The sequence below is a fragment of the Natator depressus genome, chromosome 1 (genome assembly GCF_965152275.1).
Source record: "Natator depressus isolate rNatDep1 chromosome 1, rNatDep2.hap1, whole genome shotgun sequence".
In the NCBI taxonomy this organism is placed as follows: Eukaryota; Metazoa; Chordata; order Testudines; family Cheloniidae; genus Natator; species Natator depressus.
In genome coordinates this window covers 16,307,880-16,328,188 of record NC_134234.1, presented here as the reverse complement: position 1 = coordinate 16,328,188, position 20,309 = coordinate 16,307,880, and the positions used below count along the sequence as shown (strand labels likewise).

General features: G+C 43.7%; 1 protein-coding gene across 1 annotated transcript in view; it reads right to left on the bottom strand.

Annotated features, from left to right (window-relative positions):
• Positions 1–20,309, bottom strand: part of MYO7A (myosin VIIA) — a 183,785-nt gene that overhangs the window by 126,715 nt on the left and 36,761 nt on the right. The window contains exon 2 of the mRNA XM_074955335.1: positions 13,235–13,292. The gene's annotated coding sequence lies outside the window, so the exon portion shown is untranslated. The remainder of the gene's footprint in view (positions 1–13,234; positions 13,293–20,309) is intronic.

Genomic DNA, 20,309 nt, shown 5'->3' with positions numbered 1-20,309 from the left:
GAGGCGGGGCCTCAGAGAAGGGGCGGGGCAGGGCAAGGGTGTTTGGATTTGTGTGTTTAGACAATTGGCAACCTAGATGAGATTTGTGATGGTGCTAAATTTTAATGGGAGTTCGTTCCACAGCCTCAGACTGGCCCTTGAGAAAGCTCTGCCTCCTACACGCCCACCATACCCAGTGGCTAAACTTTATTCCTCATCTTCTCATTGTACTAACAAACCCATCTGGCTGGGCAGAAGCAACACACAGTGTCTTTGTTCACACACGTTAATAAGGATATAAGAGTAATCAAGCCCAAAAGTCTATCTCAGGCTGACAAACAAGCCCATATACTAACAAGTTATACTGGTGTAGAACATAAGAACTGGGTCAGACCAATTGTCCGTCTAGCCCAGTGTCCTGTCTTCTGACAGTGGCCAATGCCAGATGCTTCAGAGGGAATCAACAGTACACAGCAGTTTATCGAGTGATCCATCCCCCATCGCCTAGTTCCAGCTTCTAGCCATCAGATGTTTAGGGACACCCAGATGTTCCTGACCATCTTGGCTAATAGCCAGTAATGGGCCTAATGTCCATAAACTTATCTAATTCTTTTTTGAAGGTATAAAGGTGTAGGATTCATACAAGGTTCATGCGCTTGGCAACATTCAGGGCACACCCGGAGTGTTGTGCTGGACCTGTTCACACACAGCTCCTCTCAAGGGCATCAACCTTGGAATCTCGCCAAGATGACATGAACCGTGGGAAGCCTCTCAGGACTGGGCTCAAGGCCCGAGAGCAAGGAATGCGGTAGATAGAAATTGGTAAATAAGAATGTTAAACAAAGCCAGTGTATTCCTTTTATCTGTTGGAGAATGTAATGCGCGGGGGGAGAGAGAGAATAAAGGGGAAGGTGGAAAGCTGACAGGCAGCAGTCGGTTAGCAGACCAGCCGCTTGCTTGATAAAAGCTGTGTCCCGTCTTGTCATTGAACCACCACATAAAGGTATCTTATATCCGTAAGCTATAAGCACATTTTTACTGGTATAACTATGTCCACGCTAGAGGGAGTTGTATCACTTTAACTACACCACTACAGTTAAAGCAGAACAACTTATACGTGTAGACAAGGACTAAAATTGAAAATACCAGCTCCATTTTATGGAAAACCTTGCGTGAAAAGAAGTTAAGCTCTGCCCCTTGGTAACATAACTATTATCTGCATGCCAAGTTGATACAAACAGAACCGTCTTCTCTATCACATTCTCTTTACTTATACATTGACGTATTGTCATGGTTACTGCTGAGTGTGGGAGGGGAAAACTCTCACAGACTAGCCAAAGATCAGATTACAGCTCAGTAATTAACATGTCTATGGGGTTAGTGGTGTCACTGCCTCACAAACATGAAGCTACATGGCCTGCTGAGACCAAAATGGTGCGTCCAAAAGGAAAATTCCAAGAGGGATAAAAGAAGAAAGGGCTTAAAAAAAATTATTAGGAACACTTAAAATCACAGTGCTGCTAACGTTTGCAATATTATTGTAAGCCGCATGATATTTGGTGTTTTCTTAAAAGCTTGAAAAGATGAAGTGTGTGTGCACCGTTAGAACTCGGAAACCTGAAGACAAATAAACGGAACGCAAAATGTATTATTTTTTTTAAAATACCATGATTTTAAACCCAATCTCACGATTTTTGCCTCATGATTGTTGAACTGTTAGGGCTGGTAATACGTGCTAACTTATGAGGACTGTGAGAAAACAATCCAAAAGGTCTTCAAAATAGAAGAAAGAAGCAAAGAGAAGAGCTCCCAATTAAGAGCTTTTTGCCAGTTGCCAAAACTCTGCCATGGAAGCCCCCTCTCTCATCTTGCTTGGAGAATCTCCCCAAATTATTTACCGTTCACCCCCTGGAGGCAGGGGATGGAAAACAGCCAATCAGTTCTATGATTTATTCTGCAATCGAATACCAGCAGCACCCTCTGTTGTATATATTTAAAATTACAGAATGCAATAATAAGTCCAAGATACTGTTTCTTGGAGATTTCTCATTGGACTTTAATTCAGCTCGCAAAGTAATGGTGCCTTAAAGAAAAGAGAGTGAAGGAGAAATGAGCATGAATTTAATCCCAAATGTTCACACTATCATAACCTGGCAGAAAGGCTTTGACAGACTGTAGGGAACTCAGAAAAGAGCAAGGGGACAGGAGATGGGGACTTTCAAGGAAAGATTGAAAGAATTAAATAGATAGGCTAGCTAGCTAATGGCCACAGGGGGTGGAGAGGACATACAAGGGAGTGGAATTGTTTAGAGTGGTGCAAGAGGGTATAGAGAGGAGTAATTACTATTATTTGTATTACAGTAGCACCTAGAGGGCCCAACAAAGATGGGTGCCTCCGTGTACAGGACATATATATACACAAAGGAGGAGACTGTCCCTGCCCCAAAGAGCTTACAAATTAAGGCTGATTTTCAAATAACTAGTGGTTTCGGATGCACCAATTTTCAGAAATTGCTAAGCACCCAAACACTGAAAATCGGGCTTTTGAGGGAGTCTTAAATTGCACACCTAAAAACGGAGACCCTCCCAACATCACTAGCCATGTTTGAAAATCTTGGCCTAAATAGGACAAGAACAGGACAAGAACTTGGTAGGAATCTAAAAAGGATTGGAGATTCATCTGACTATCATCAAGAGTTACACTAGCTAGAAGAAAAACCTATAAGAAGTATAAGCCCTCATGGCCTCAGGACAGAAGCCAACTGCTAGCTGTTTCGCTATTTCCCCATGGATATTTTACTGTGTAGCTGCCATTACGCGGGCTTTATACGGTTTTCTAAAGGATCGGGTAGCGGTCACTGTTGGAGACAGGAGATCAGACCAGGTGGACAATGGATCTAATCTGGTATAGCAATTCCTGTGTTGCTATGGAAATGCTTTGGGGTGCAGACTCTCTTTTGTATAGCGCAGTGTATAGTCCCATGACTGGGGCTCTTACCTGCTACTGAAATAAATAAATAAATAATATGTAAGGTAAGACTTATTCCAGTGCCAGACGCCCCTCGTCTACAGCATTGTAAGTGCGGGGCCAGGTCGTATATAAAAATGGGCTTAACTCCGTCCTGAAGGACTGCCGATGCACGCGTGGTATCATATACAGATACTCATTACAAATACACGTCTTGGTCTGTTTCCATTAGGAGTTTGCCGATAGCTCTAAGCACACAATAGACCAGCAGCACGTAAACATGGTTAAGTGCCTCCCTCACTTCCTCATTGGACATGAGCATTGTACAACTGTAAATGTCTAGTTAAATGCAAAAACCTGTTTGCCTGGCCCAGACTCTAGCCGTTTTACAGGCTTGCCGTGCAATAAAATGTCTTTACAGAGTGATTTGCAGATCATGAAATTGCAGCATGTGACCTTCAGAGCCGCTTGCCAGCGATGGCACTGGTAATTAAATGAATTGGCCCATCCTCAGAGAAGCACATAAATTGTTCACATTCCCTTCCCTCTGGCTGCAGGAAAGGCTCCTGAGCAGAGATATGCAAAACGCTGGCTGGATCCTGTCCCTGCTGAAGTCAATGGGAGCCTAGCCATTGACTTCAATGGGAGCAGTGTTTGGCTCTCTCTGCTTTTCACAAAAAAGCAAATATTCTTTTCCTCCAGGCCCAGCCCAAGTGACTGTGGGGGAAGGGAGGCAAGGATCCTCCACCCCCAGGCTGAAGAACAGGAGTGGAGCACGAGTCCAGTTGAACATTCGGAGTAGCCTCCACAGACTTGCCATCCTCTTTCTGCAAGCAGAAGAAATAGCAGAAGATCTGCATAGGAATGGATTTCGCAGTCCCTTCTCCCACCCCATCTTACCCAGATGCCTCCCTCCTCAACAGCAGGAAGGGATCCCTTTGTGGACCTGAACTCTATGTACACAAGAGGTCACAAACCCAGATTTAAGCCAGGTCCCATTGAAGTCAATGTCTCCCATCACGCTGACTTCTCAATCTTGCTGTCTTCTAAGAGCAGTTGCCGGGGCAAAGAAGACTCATATCAACAACAGAGGAAGAGGCAGGATATGCCCCAAATATCTCACTGTCAGGTTTGTTAAAAAAAAAAACAACAACTTGTAAGTGGGCCCCCTATTGTAACAGTTCAGAACATTAACCAGATTTGCAGCAGTTATTATCGTGTATTGGGCCACTGGTTTGATAGAACAATTGAGTGATTTTTTTAAAATGTCAGGTTTCAGAGTAACAGCCGTGTTAGTCTGTATTCGCAAAAAGAAAAGGAGTACTTGTGGCACCTTAGAGACTAACCAATTTATTTGAGCATAAGCTTTCGTGAGCTACAGCTCACTTCATCGGATTCATGTTGCATCCAATGAAGTGAGCTGTAGCTCACGAAAGCTTATGCTCAAATAAATTGGTTAGTCTCTAAGGTGCCACAAGTGCTCCCTTTCTTTTTTTAAAATGTATCCATCTCCATCTAATTGTCTCGGTTCTTGTATGGCCTTCTTCACCATGACAGCTGGGCATCTCCTAAGAACAAGAATCATCTTACAAAACTCTCTGTCCTTTCTCTGCATGCAAGAATAGCTTCAGAATAGTTCTGGTTGAAAATTTTTTTGATAGAACAGTTGGAAAATGCTGTTTTGTCAAAATCAAAATGTTTTGCTGGAACATGTAGATTTCGAACAAATGTTGGATGGAAAAATTTCAAAATTAAAAAGGTTATTTTGTTTTGATTTTCTTGTTTTGTTCTGTTGTTTAGTTTAGACCTTTCATGTTTAATATTATTTCATATTATAGTGTCGTGGCATTATCAAAATGTTTCAATAAGATCTTTTTGATGTTTCTGAATCAAAATATTTTGGAATTTCTGGTCCGCAAAATATTTCAAGATAACTCCTTGTACCGATCCAGGATGAAAACATTTTTCAAAATGTCAGAAATTTCCAGTAGGACAAATGCCATTTTCTGATCAGCCCCATTTACATGGTAGATATACTTTCCCCTTCCTTCCCCTTCCCTTCCCTGCCCCAGGGATTGTACAATTGTGTGAAGAGCTTCTTGTGGGAAAGATAAAGTGAAGGGTTTATCCTGGGAAATCTGCTGTGAAATCCAGACTCTGCTGACAAAATTATGATGCTTGTTGAATGTGAACGAAATTTTGCCAAAGCCAGGTCTCCAACATGTGTAAATTGGTGTCTCTCCATTGAAATCTATGCCGATTTAGACAGGCTGAGGATCTGGCTCCAAATATTTTGCAAAATTCATGAAACTGCAAGATATCTTTTAAATGTTTCCATGTTGAAGATTTGCCGAGTGCAATCTGTTGCGAATTCTGGAACTACTCCCAGGCTAACTGGCTTGTGCATATGACTCTAGTTTTAGTGGCTGCTGAGACTACTATACAACAGCTGGCGATCTAAGAAAAGAGCACATACAAAAACCAACAAAGAACCGCTTCCAGACTTTATTATACTATTCACAATGGAGTAAATAAAAGACAGAAGTACTCATCCCCATGTATGATTCATTGCAAAAAGGAAAGATGTTTTAGTCTGTGAGGCAGCGGTGAGATAGGCTACACCAAGGAAACAGAGACCTGATTTGCTCTTGCTCTATACCTTGTGTAGCCATTTACCCTGGCGCGATGTGGGTGTGAAACACTATCACGTCAGGATAGCAGTGTTGCATGCCCCTTTTGCACTGTCTGAGTGAGTGTACACTGCGCAAGGCAAAGGACAATCAGGCCCCTGCATTATTCCCCTGGCTCTGATACAGACGAGCTGGTTCACCATGGGCAAGCCACTTAACTTCCCTGTCTCGGTGCCCTTTGTCCATAAATTTGGGATACTGATGCATCCCCATCCCAGGGAAGTACCGAAGTGCTGTCTAAGTAGTGGGTATCATTAACAGTATCATAGCCCATAGCTGGATGCAATTAGAACAAACAGAAATAAACCCTAATGTTGATAGACACGGTGAGCAGAGCTCTTAGTACTAGGAGATCATGAGGAAACAGGAGAGGGATTACGGATCTTCTGTCTTTTGCCAAACCTCGCCCCCAGCAAGGCAGTTCTTGACATGAGAGCATTCATCTGGCTCCATACCAGCCTTGCTTGTGACACCTGCAGGGGGCGCCAGAATGGGGGGGGTGTCAGGGGGCCCGCCATGGCCCTCCCACTTTTTACCAGCCTTAAGGATAAGTGATGGGGGGAAGGGGGCAGAGAGGAGCAAGCGAGGGGTGGGGTCTTGGGGGAAGAGGCAGCATGGGGGTGGGGGCTCAGGGAGAAGGAGTGGTGCAGGGGCGGGGGCTGGGGGGGCCACAGTTCGGAAGCCTATGGCCCCCCTGCTTTTAGGGTGCTTCCACTGCTCCATGACACCTGGTGTTGCACTATGGTCCTGTGAGATTCAAAATTCACCACAGGCTTTTCCTTTACTCCACCATCCTGCAAATGGATGGCGGGTTACAGAGTATTGTCAGGGAGTGCCTGAAAGCACCAAGAGAAGGAAGAAAGATGGTTCCATGGTTAGGGGGCTAGCCTGGCCCTTGGGAGCCACAATTCCCTGCTCTGCCACAGACTTCCTGTGTGACCTTGGGCAAGTCACTTACCCTCTCTGTGCAAAAAAAAAAAAAAAAAAATCCCGGAGCAGTGACTCTCCGAGCCTGGGTCAACTAACTTGGGCTTGCGGGGCTCGCACTGCAAAGCTACACATAGCAGTGTAGCTGTTATTGCTCAGGCTGCCGCCTGGGCTCTGAGACCCTCCCCCCTTGCCAGATCTCAGAGCCTGGGCTCCAGCACAAGCAGGAACATCTACACTGATATTTTTAGTCCTGAAGCATGAGCTCGAGTCAGTTGACCTGGGCTCTGAGACTCACTGGGGTGGGTATTTTTTTGGGGCAGTGCAGACGGACGCTTAGGCCTTGTCTACGCTAAAGAGAAATCTCAATCTAAGCTACGCAATTTGAGTTATGTGAATAGCGTAACTCAAAATTGATGTAGTTTAGATCTACTTACCGTGGGGTCCACACTACATGATTCTACTCTTCTCAATCCAGTGGAGTCCAGGAGTCGACAGGCGGGAGAGTGATCAACGGTCTATTTAGCAGGTCTTCACTAGACCCGCTAAATTGACCACCAATGTATCAATCACCGTTCCTCAATCCCCCGGTAAGTGTAGACAAACCCTGAGAGTTTCCCACCTGTGAAATGAGGATAATAACAGTGCTTTACCCCACAGGGAAGGTAAACACAGTAAAGATGGTGCATTGCTCAGATGTTATGGTGATGGGAGCAACAGAAGTACTTTAGATCGAAAGTTTGCACTGTTAAGCATGTCTTAGGCCTGGCTGATTTATTATTATGTATATTAGAGTATTGACTGAGAATCCGGGCCCAATGTGCTAGGTGCTGTACAGACACTTATTTAAAAGACAGTCCCTGCCCAAAGCACTTGTTTTCTAGGCTCTAAGAAGAATAAATGATCCCAGGATGCAGAACTCATGGACAGATGGAATCCTATATATTTCCTGTAGGATGATCTTCCATAAACCAAGTTACAGGCAGCCCTATATGAAAAGGCAGAAGACATTCAAACCCAGCCTGAGATTGCTCACCATGTCTGTCTCATGCATCGCACAATTTATAATCCTCAGTAAGAACATCTCCCCAGCCCACGGCTTCATTTTCTGTGCACAGCTACCCCAGCATTTTAATTGTCCCATAAATTTGATGGAAAAGATTTGATGCCGGGTGCTCTTAAAATGCCACATCTCAAGCACTGCAGTTAATGAATGGCTCCCAACGATTCACATTTCAATCTATATGCAAATGTGCCCTCTGCTTGGCTCATGCTGGACTTTTCATCACGGTATTACTGCTATCCAGGGAAGCCTCAGACTCATAGATCACACAGGTACAAGACATAAATGGGAGAAGACTTAAATGATTCTGTATTTACGAGGAAGCAAATATAAGATGTGGGCTTTTGCTTTTGTTTTTAGAATACCATGATCACAAATCAGCCCCAGGAAGGCCTACAATAATGCTTGCTTTATTTTTTCCTCCCTGCTATCAAAATATACACAGCAGTCGATCACTTAAAGATACAAAGTCGAACACACATCATCCAATATTATCCAGGAACCGCACAATCCACGTCAGCTATGAGTGAAGATGATGATTGCTGAGCATGGCTTGGGGACGTTTATAAATGGATTGTGAGATTTTGATATAGGTCTCTCCTACTTCCATCTCAGAGGAGGAAAGGGGATAAAAACAAGAGCACAGAACTATTCCTGCCTGTATAATATATAAAAACAGGGATGGGCCAGAGAGATAGTGTTTGGATAAGGATCAGGGGTAGGCTGGAGTTTGAGGCCAAACCAGTGCTAATGCATGGGTTAGAGGCTGAAACTATGGCTCGCTTTCTGTTCATGCCCATTTTCTGCTCCCTATCCCCCAACCAGTCTGTTGACGAAACTATCTGTTTTGTTGTACATCTAATCTGTGGGCTCTCTGAGCCACAGACTGTTTTCTTGTTATTAATTAGTACAGTGGGGCCTTGGACTTTGATTTGGGGCCCCTATGTGCTCAAAAGCTGTTGTCATGAGAGTTTGACCTCAAAGGCCAGAAACCTCTCCATAATGGTGAAACAGAATGAATGGAAAAAATCTTGTGGGATCAGACATTCCATATATTCTAACCATCTGAGCATAGGAACTGCCTTTTTGTGCGATTTCAGCTACATCTGAAACATCAGCAAAAAAACCCCAACAAGCTCTGTTTGGTTTTGGATCTGACCCAGAACCAAAACCACAGGGAGGACCCCAGATCCAGAGACCCAATCCTAGTCTCACTGAAATGCAAAAGGCCTGGGATGGGAGGATGTGTCCCATTTCTCTGTACCAGATAAAACGACCTGAGATTGCATTGGTGCGGTACTGACTGAAAGGAAAGAGTGGCACTAGCTGAATTACACCACCTCTTCCTGAGGTGTCTAGATGTTTCTTGGAAGTCTCCTAAGGAAGCATGGATATAGCTTCATCCTGCTTTTTTTGTAACGCTTCACAGGACCAGAGGGCATGGGAGCAAGTTACTTATAACAGGAAACTAATGGTCAGCAGGTAAAAGGAGTGTCCTACGGTTACTGCTGAGTGTGGGAGATTGGTAGGAGATTGTGACTGACGTATCATTGTGTACTGAAGACAATATGTGTGTGAGCAGTCCTTGATGATAAACTGAAAACTCCAATCTGCCTCTATTTCACTAATCCATTTTATGCCAAAAGCCAGGGATGAGAACACCACTCAATCCCAGACCCATGGCTTTGGTATACATCTGTAGGGCAAAGGGGAAGAGGTTGATGTAGCTGGCTTGTCAAGGAAGGAAAATCTGGTGGAGAATCTGTAGCTATGTAGTTAGGATCTATTTAGTAGGTGCCCAGTACAAACTTCCCGGCCTAGTTCTTCACTGTGTGCAAAAGGAGAGAGCCACAGAGAGAGATTGACATTTAGGGCCCCATGCTGTCCTTTACGCTTAAAACAGTATGAGACAGAAGCACAGGCCTCTCAAAACACAGGGCTCTTGAAGAAAGGCCCAGATTTCCAGGGCTTAGCTCTATGTCTGGATTTAAATCTATGTAACTGACAGCAGAATCTCTCCATCTAATCTTAAGTGCCTATCACCCTGGTAACCAATGACCATGCAACAATTAAAGGTACAGCACTGTGTGTGCGCACCCTGCGTGGCTGTTTTCTCACAGCCTCCCTTGGTTCTGGCATATGTACTTGATTTCCTGTGTCTGGTCAGCTTGGTTTTCTGCTTTCTTCTTTCCTTCTGCAAACTGGGGCCAGCACTAGGAGAAGGCCTTAACAAAGAGGAGCGGCTTCTATCTAGCTCTGAACAGTCTGAAAACAAGGGCATGAGGGGTAGGTTCAACTCTCATTGACATCTAAGAGGATGGCAGAGGCTTACATCAGGCCTGAATTTTTGGTCCTGGGGAAAGAAAAATAATGCTCCTGAGAGAGCGCTGATTTTGTTGCATGTGTGGGTTTTTTAATATGTTTCCTTGTTCGTTGGTCCGGCACAAGAATGGGAGTTAAATGGTGCCTGGACCCAGCTTCATGGTGTGATCGTCTATAGGTCAGCGGGGATCCTTTGGGATGATTAGGCAACACTCTCAATGCAAGGCAATGCTCTGGGAGTTAACCACTTACCACTACATGGGGGGGGGGGGGTGTTGTGTAGGCTTGCATCCCTTTGGTTTTATTTCCAGATCTAAAAATGTAACTGCTTGAACTGAAACAGTACACACTGAGGATGAGTCACTGATGTTCTGTGCAGCCAAACAAGCTCATTAGGTTACCAAGCCAAGAATCTGGAAAGTCCTCGCTCTTTTTTCCCCCCTTTGTGTACCAAGAAGGAGTTGCCAGGACCAATTTGCCAGTGACTAAAGCTGATAAGTGAGGCTCCCAGCAGGCTCTGCTGCAGAACAATATTTCCTTTTCTTCTAATTTGCTGAGTGGAAGGCACAGAGAGCTACATATGAGCCCAATGCAGTTTCTCCTCATTTCTCAGAGCTACTCCTTCCCACCGAGAACTCAGCTCTCAAGGAACAATTCCTCCAAGAAAGATCCAAGAATGGGCCCGTTTCTTACCTATATCAGATTTGCACCAACGTAATTCCTTGATTCACACTAGTGTAAGTCAGAGGAGAATCAGGCCGTTAAAATGAAAGGAGCTATGCTGACTGACACCAGCTGGGGATCTGAGACTTTTCGTGCATTGAAGATGAGGGGGAGGGAATGCCATACACAAATTGTCTGCATTCAAGGGAAAAACACACACACACGAGAAACAACTCTGAAAAGCAGAAATGTCCAAACACTAACATTTCAAGGAGCATCAGGAAGTGCACAGGTATATTTCTAAAAAACTTTGATCACACCCAACTTATTCTTGCTGGCAATAAGCAACCAGCCATAACCTGCATCTCTTCAGAGCCAGATATTAAAATGTAAACTTTTCAGATGTAAACCATTGGCCAGAACTTCAGCTGGTGTAAACTGACATACTTCCCTTAACTTCAGTGGAGCTGCACCAGTTTACATCAGGTTGAGGATCTGGCCCCATACATGTAACAATAAAGATGCATACTCATGTTACCAATGCCCTTTTAGCTTATCACAATGGAGAGGATTTAAACTATTTGTGGGTTTTATTGTACTTCACTTATAATAAACAGTAAAAATCAAAATAAGTTTCCCTGTGTCTGTAGTCAATTACACACTGTGTGGTTCTCAAGTGTTACGTTTAGGTTTCAAGAACTTCAGAGAGAATGTAAATAAAATGTTTCTCCACATATTTTGTGGAGGTTCTCTTGAAAAAAATTAAACTGAGAAATGTTAGATTTTTGAAAACAAAGTTTAAATGATTTTGTTTTCCATTGAAAAAAATGGAAATTTTTTCAACAAAACAAAACTGTCAGTTTTTTTTAAAAAAGGTCATTTTTCATAAAAATATATTTCAACAGAAAACATTCAACCAGCTCTAATTTGTTTTCATAAGGAGTGCACCCACTCCTTGCCCATGGAGAGATTTGCTTAAAGAAGGACTGAATAATAACTGAGTAAGGACTTCAGGCCTTTTTTTTTTTTTTTTTTTTTAAATCTTATTTTTTGATCTCTAGCTACTTTACAGTAACACTTGAAATGAACGGAAGCTTTACAAAGGCTTATACCAGAGCAGGCAGTGGGACTGTTAAAAAATATTTATACACTAGAGATTTTGTAAGGTTTGCCATAGGCTGATGGTATTTGAATTATTAAATGGTCATAGAATCATATAATTGTAGGCCTCGAAAGGTCATCTAGTCCATTCCCCTGCACTCATGGCAGGACTAAGTATTATCTAGACCATCCCTGACAGGTGTTTGTCTAACCTGCTCTTAATAATTACCAATGACGGAGATTCTACAGCCTCCCTAGGCAATTTATTCCACTGCTTAACCACGCTGACAGGAAGCTTTTCCTAATGTCCAACCTAAACTGCCACCACAGGAGGATTCCTCAGTCCACTCTAAGGCCACTTTAAATCTGCTTTGCACCATTGGAGAAGCACAGACAGACTGAATGGGGCTGAAGATCTGGCTCACTATGGACCTCAGAGTAAACTTTGATACAGTCTGACTACTTCTGTACAATGACTATGTGTGTTTCTACCAATATACGACCACAAAAGCTTTCAGCATTATAGTCTGAAGCAGGGATATTCTGATCTGAAATGCGCTGTTCTTTAAAATCAGCACCCAGTGTTGTTTTTATTTCCGCTGTCATTTTCTTTAGCGTCACTAATAAACCAGTCAAAGGCAAGTTTGCAGCGTTTGATGCTGATGAAAAAGGAAATTAATCCCTTATCTAATCTAGTGAGGCGCAGTCTGTTTATCTCATGGGTGATGCTCTCGGCAGCTCAGTTGAAGACTGCTGGATATATGTCTGCTGCTCCGTTTGATCTTGGGTGTTCCCGACAAGCCAATTTTAGAAATACCTAGTCAATAGTGCCCAGCGTGCCAGATTCTGCTCTGGTGTAAAAAGACTTCACTGGAGTCACTCCACATGGCCACCGGGATAAGGGCTTGATTCTGCAAGGCACTGAGAATCCTGCTCCTGAGCCAGACAGAGCACATGATTTGCTGGGGCAGGGCCAGAGTGACGCTGTGCTGAAAGTTAAACACGTGCTTCAGTGCTTTGCCCAAGTGAGAGGGCAACTTTCAGGGCCACGTCCTAAATGAGAGCAGATTTTGACAGTCTCTGTTTCAGGAACTTCATTGATTCTTTTTAAAGACACCCATGGTTCCATTATACACAGCTAAAGCAGAACTTAAGTGAAAATCAAGATCAAATATAGACTGGATTATCCCTCGAAGAACGGCTATTTAAAAAATGTCCATATCAAACATCTGCAAGCAGCTCTCACCATGCATCCCTGTTTGGCTCTGGACAAGAAAATATAAGTAGTGCATTACATGAGGTAAAACTCTTTCCAGTTAATCTGGGCTATACAATGCAATGATTTCCACTAAGCCAATCAAGGACTCAGGCTAACGGGCACAAGATGTGTATCTTTCGACCATCCCTTATAAAGCGATAGAATAGGCTAAAAATACCCCAACCGCAAAACAGGCCTTTTGTAGCTAACAAAGTGACATTTTAAAATGAGCAGCTCTAAAGTACAGGGAACAACTATCTTACCTGGCGTAGAATGACCATGGTTCCTACGTAAACACATCAGCAATTGCCACTAGTAGCCCTGAAATAGAAAAGAAATTGAGCATTGAAATGATTGACAAATTCTCGCACTCATAGCCTGATCTCAGGAATGATGTGATGGCTTAAGAGATATAACTCTTCAAAGGTGGGCTTTGGGAGCACTTACAAACAATAGATGGGACTGTAAAGTTAATGGCTTTATACCATTAGTTCCAGACAGCGAAAGATAATCCTCTAATACATCCACATTAATACTGACACATTGCTGAATTAGACAAGCTGGCCTCCTAGGGTGATAAGAACAGATTCTTTTTGTTGATCTTTTTTGCAGAACGTTTGAACATTTGTAAACTGAATCTTATAAAGTTAGCCAAAGAATAACTGAATAAAGACATTATGATTTATTATTTATTTGAATGGGGCCCCGTTGTGCAAGCTGCGATCCAAACCAGCAGAAGAAAGACGATCCCATCCCATAGAGCCCAAAGAATTTAGGCCAAGGTGAGGGCTGCTTGAAAGTTTTCCACTAAAACAGTTTTTCAGTGGAAATTTGCATTTTTGGCTTAAAATACTTTGCAAAAATTCTTTGCTTTTCTTAGAAAATGTTGACTTTTTGTTGTAAAAACAAACAGCTGAAAACCAAAACTTTTAATTCAGAAATGTCAAAATATTTCTTCATGATATTTTTGATCAAGATGAAATATGTTATTTTGGGTCTGCTTGACATTAAACCATATCCTCCTGAGACATCATAGGGCCTTGAGGGAGATGGCTGAGCTGACACTTCCAAGAGCTACAGCAGTTGCCCATGTATACTCTAAATCACCTGCAGAAAGAAAGGATGGTCTAGTGGTAGGGTGATAGCAGGGGAGTTCTGCGTTCAATTCCTTGCTCCACCACAAACTTCCTGTGTGATCTTCAGTAGGTCTCTTTGTCCCTGAGGCCATCTGTAAAATGATGATAATTATAGCATTTTCCTACTTCACAGAGGCACTGTGAGGATAAATACATAGAAATAATTAGGTGTTCAGATACTGTTGTGATGGGAATTGTGTAAGTACTCACATGTTTTTTTATGGAACGGCTGCCATATGAGGTGAGATTAGTAAGACTGGGACTTTTCAGCTTGGAAAAGAGACGACTAAGGGGGGATATGATAAAGGTCTATAAAATCATGACTGGTGTGGAGACAGTAAATAAGGAAGTGTTATTTACTCCTTCTCATAACACAAGAACTTGGGGTCACCAAATGAAATTAATTGGCAGAAGGTTTAAAACAAACAAAAGGAAGTATTTTTTCACACAACGCACAGTCAACCTGTGGAACTCTTTGCCAGAGGATGTTGTGAAGGCCAAGACTATACCAGGGTTCAAAAAAGAACTAGATAAATTCATGGAGGATAGGTCCATCAATGGCTATTAGCCAGGATGGGCAGGGATGGTGTCCCTAGCCTGGGAATGGGCGACAAGGGATGGATCACTTGATGATTACCTGTTCTGTTCATTCCCTCTGGGGCACCTGGCATTGGCCACTGTTGGAAGACAGGATTCTGGGCTAGATGGACCTTTGGTCTGACCCAGTATGGCCGTTCTTATGTTTTGGATAAAGAGCTCTACTACTTCAACCACCCAATGCAGGGAAACTCAAAAGAGTTTAAACAAAAGGCCTCTGTGCCAAACTGTGTCACAGGCAGCAGTCAAATCCAAGAAGATGGCTGCCATCTTTAGATTTTTTGAAAACCGTTTTTGATAAAGGTGGTCAAGGCCGATACCATTCAGTGTGTATGTCAGTGACCTACCAGCTACACTCTCACGCAAGTTTATCTATGCCGATGAGACCAAGCTCAGTCCTTCTCAGAAATTGACATGGTCTTGAACAAAGAAGCTCCTGGCAGACTATTGCAGTCAATAGTGCCTGCAGCTGACCGTTTCCAGTGTATTCCATCTGCACAATGCAAGCGCAAGCCACGAGTTAAACATTTTCCTCAACGGCCAATGCCTGCAGCATAATCCAAACCCATCTTTCCTTTGGTGTGACATTAGGTGGGTCGTTAACGTACCACAACCACTTGAGGAAGACAGCAGCCAAAGTCAGCACTCAGAGCAACCTGCTCAGAAAATTGGCCGGTTCAACCTGGGGTGCAAGCGCCCAGACACTTAGATCATCAGCCCTTGCCCTCTGTTATTCAACAGCAGAGTACTGTGCTCCTGCCTGGTGTTGCTCGTCTCACACGAAGCTGGTCAATGTAGAGCTTAACAAAGCTATGCATATTGTTACCAGAACTTTACGGGCAACTCCGTTGCCATGGCTACTGATACTTGGTACCATAGCTCCGCCCCTCATTCACCATGGAAAGGCCTCTGTCAAGTTGGTGGCTAAGATTTGTGAAAATAGTGACTTGCCATTGTACGCAGACCTCTTCTACCACCCACCAGCTCGCCTGTCTTCTAGATGCTCTTTGTGGTCACTTATACCACCACAGGACATGATGGTGGAATCTGGTTGGCGCAACAAGTGGTCAGTAATAACAGTCATTAATCACTCTCTCATCACTGACCCAACCATCTGTCCACCAGGTTTTGATTTGCCAAGGCACCTGTGGTCATCGCTGAACCGGTTTGGAACAGGACAGGGCAGCTGTGTGGCCAGTCTCTTTAAATGGAGTTTTTCTAATGACCCGGTCAACTTCAGACTATGTCGCATTTCCTTGCTGAGTGCCCACTGACTTACTTTGATGGTGGGCTACCGGCTCTCCACCTAGCTGATGAAGTCACCATTAAATGGCTGGGCACATTGTGCATACGCCGATGATGATCGTCACAGTGCCTAACGGAAGTTGTAGTTTTGGAGCCTCATGTCCCATTCTCCTTTATGGGCAGGGCTCACTGGTTAGACTACATCTCCCATGATGCACCACAGCCATATGACTCACATGACACACTGAGATGGGTCCACAAGAGGGGAGATCATGGTGCATCATGGGAGATGTAGGCTGGCCAGGGAACCTGGACCATCAGGGAGAACAGGGGCATGCAACACGTGAACTACAACTCCCATGAGGAACTGAAGAAGTACAGGCAGACACAGTTTAATCTGAAATTGACACAAAACATTTCAATTTGGTTTGTCAAACCAAACTATTTTGATTCCAGGCAATCCGACCCAAAACCAAACATTTTGTTTCAATTTTCCTCATGGAAACTTTCAGTTTTCAGATGAAATTTTTCAGCGTTTGAGTTTTCAATAAAAAGACATTTTCCAGGAAAGTTTTAGACAATAATAATATTTTGTTTTCTTTTCCAACTGGCTGTGATCACGATGTTATAGAAGGATACAGAAACTAGCAGTGGGGGATTTAGCCTTAAAAAAGTAAGGCATATACTGTTGTATGTGGGTGTCCTAATATAATTTTCTCTGGATACCTAAAACAATCATTTGCTTCTACAGCAATCATCACACGACTGAAATAAGAAGTTCAGTAGCTCATGATTTAGGTCTTGTCTACACTGGGATCAGCACCAATTTTAGCCATTGGCGGTAGCAATCTATGAAGTTTAACAATCCTAGTGTAGACAAAGAAAGCTGCCATTTGAACTAGTGGAGTCTGAAACTGAGATTAACTCAAATTATATAAATCATGGTTTTCACATTCATAGATTTTAAAAGCCTGAAGGGACCATTATGATCATCTAGTCTGACCTCCGACATAACACAGGCCACAAAATTTCACCCAGTAACTCCTGCACAAAACCTATAATTTCTGGTTCAGCTAAAGTGTGTCTTCTAGAAAGACACCCAGTCTGGATTTAAAGACTTCAAGTGAAAGAGAATTCCTAGGTAATTTGTCCCAGTGGTTAATTACCCCTACTGTTAAAAATATGTGCCTTATTTCTAGTCTGAATTTGTTTAGTTTCAGCTTCTAGCAACTGGCTTTTGTTATACTTTTGTCTGCTAGATTAAAGAGCCCTCCACTACCAGAAATGTTTTCCCTCTATAGACCATGATCAAGTCCCCTTTTAACCTTATGTTGATAAACTAAGAAAAAGTACAGAGAAGGGCAACAAAAATGATTATGAGTATGGAACAGCTTCCATATGAGGAGAGATTAAAAAGCCAGGGACCGTTCAGCTTGGAAAAGACACGACAGAAGGGAAAATGAGAGAGGTCTATAAAATCTGAACGGTGTGGAGAAAGTGAATAAGGGTTAAATGAACTATGGGTCATGGGGTGAAATTAATAGGCAGCAGGTTTAAAACAAGCATAAGGAAGCACTTCTTCATACAATGCACAGTCAACCTGGGGAACTCATTGCCAGAAGGTGTTGTGAAGGTGAAAAATATAACTAGGATAAAAAAAGAACTAAATGAGTTCATGGAGGATAGGTCCATCAGTGGCTATTATCCAAGATGGTCAGGGACTCAACCCCATGCCTTCGTGTCCCTAAACCTCTGTCTGCTAGAAGCTGGGACTGAATGACAGGGATGGATCACTTTGTAAATTGCCCTGTTCTGTTCACTCCCTCTGAAGCATCCGGCACAAGCCACTGTTGGAAGACAGGATACCCATTAGTCTGACCCAGTATGGCTGCTCTTATGTTCTTATTCCACTTGTTTGGTCACTTGACCTCAAATCCTTGTGATAGCTCTGTAGTGAGCCCTTTCCAATGTGTCAAAGTCTTTTTAAAGAGTGGGCACTAGTTGTCCCTATCTACACTTGGAGTTTGCACTGATGCCTGGCTAACTATGGCTGAAATCCCCAGTATAGACCAAGCCACAGACCAGGTCCAGTAAGTGCCCTTATGAAGGTTCTCCTCATTCAAAAGCTTTTTAAACAGTTATACCAGTATGCTCATAGGAGATGTCTTTCAAACCAGTAAGAGCTTTAAATCCATAGACATTTTAGGCCCAATTTTCAGGTTTGTAGCACTTGGCATAAGAGCCAATGGAGTGGAATAGGACACCTTACACATCCCTAATTCTGGGATTCGGGAAGGCCCAGTTCAGCCCACTGCATGATCTGGAACAGTTGCATCCAGCTGCCAACAGCCAGCCCATATTTGGGGCTGAAGATCTGGTCCTTTAAATGCAACTCATTCTGCTTTAAGGGATCCTGGGCTGGATTTGTTAACAGCAGATAGGTACTGTGCCATTCCTTAAGCATTAATGCAGGGCACTTCCTGGGCATTAATGAACAGCTGTGAGCAGCTGGCATTCTAAGAGCAGCTAAGGGATCCCAGCCGCCTTCAGGAAATGATTGCAGCCAAAATCATCACAAATATGAACGGACAGTGGAAAAATCCATAATTGGAGGCATTTTTGTAATGGGTCAGGCCAGTTTCAGTTGTGTACAGAGCAGCTCAAGAGAGCTATGATGGGAGGCAGTGCTGTCCTGGCTCTGCCACTGGCCTGCTGTGACAAGTCAGTTCACCTTTCTGTGCCTCAGTTTCCCCATCCATAAAATGAGGATAATGATACTCACATTTACAGAATGGCTAAGTTTCACAGATGAAAAGTGCTACATAGGATGATTATTGCCCAGCTCATTAACCAGTCAGATTGCTTGCATTATCTTGCCTCATCACACCATGCTTATTGTTACATGATAAGGGTCTGGCACAGTGCCGACAGAGACACAGCCTTCGTGGTATAAGCAACAGGCTCGGAACACAGTTTCCAGAACACTCCTAGATCCATAGGCTCAGAGATCAGTAAAGTTGCTTCAGTCTTTCATCCCTTCCAAAGCAAAGTGAGTCCCATGCAGGTCACTCTGTGATGTCCTTTCAGACGATACCGTACACAGCGATTCTGTCCACTCAGCATGTCATATAGTGCTTGTTGCTAGATTTGGTGGCCCCCATCCCCATTGTCCTTGGCCAGAAATTCTGCTGCTCCCACTCTTATTCAGTGTGCTGCGAGACAGCTGGCTTATGTATGTAGGATCTGACTGTGCCTCCTACAATGAGAAAACCTGAGTGGGGAGGGACAGGAACCCTTGTGGGCTTCCTGGGGGAGGGGGGAGAGGGAGTGGGGAAAGGATTGAGATTGCACTGCGCAACCCAACATGGATAAGGGATTTGTCAATACACAAACCCATCCATGGGAAGAGTCCATGCCTATGTACTGGCTCCTTGCCCGTTGTTGCCCTGTCCCAGTTCATTGATAATGCCACTTGCTCCAGCCCCCTCCTACCCATGGAGCCCAGGACCACAGAGCCCAGCTGTCTTCCGGAAGCCCTGTAAGATTCATCTATATGCCCAGGTTTTTCCATAAATTCCAGCTCACTTTCCCTGATCGTCTCCTGGCAGCGTCCTCCTCATCGCTACTCTTCTAGAATCCTGGTGTGGAGTGGGGAGAATCAGACACTGATTTATTGCTCCTGAAGAGAAACATTGACTGAGGCTCAGGTAAAGCTTGGTGTGCATTCAAAACAGGAAGCCAATAGGCCAGATCCACTCCTGCAGAGTGGGGTGGGGTGTACAAATTACACAGCCACACCCCAGCAGGAAGGACGCAGAGTACAAAGTCAAGCTCTGCTCCATTCACCAACTTTTGAATGTTACCAGGTAGCTGGAGTGCTAATGATGCACAAATGTCCAGATTCATTGATAATTGGCCTGGAGGCAGACAACAGGGCAAGGTGCTGCTTAGTAGGAAGTGCCAGTGAGCTACAGAGAGAGAGGTTTTGTAATCATCACGACAATTGTTCGCTGTGGTAGGCGAGTAGATATTCAGCTCACTGATTTGTTATAGTTCCTTTGGGACAGGTGTCTCCTGCACACCTCTTGTAGGCAGGATAAAACAGGGAGGCTGAGGAGTGAGGACTTGATTCTGCATTGCCTTGCACCTTGTGCAGTTATTTACAGCCGGACAAAGTGGGTGTACAGAGGCTAGGTAGTGTTATAAACTCCAGTTTGTAGAGGTGTAAAGGATCACACAAGCGGAAAGGCTATGGGGATCAGGCTGTGAACAAGTACTGGGGCTGGATTACTATATGTCAGCCTGACATCGATCTCAGGCAAGATAATGGAGCAGCTGATGAAAGGAGGGGGGTGTAATT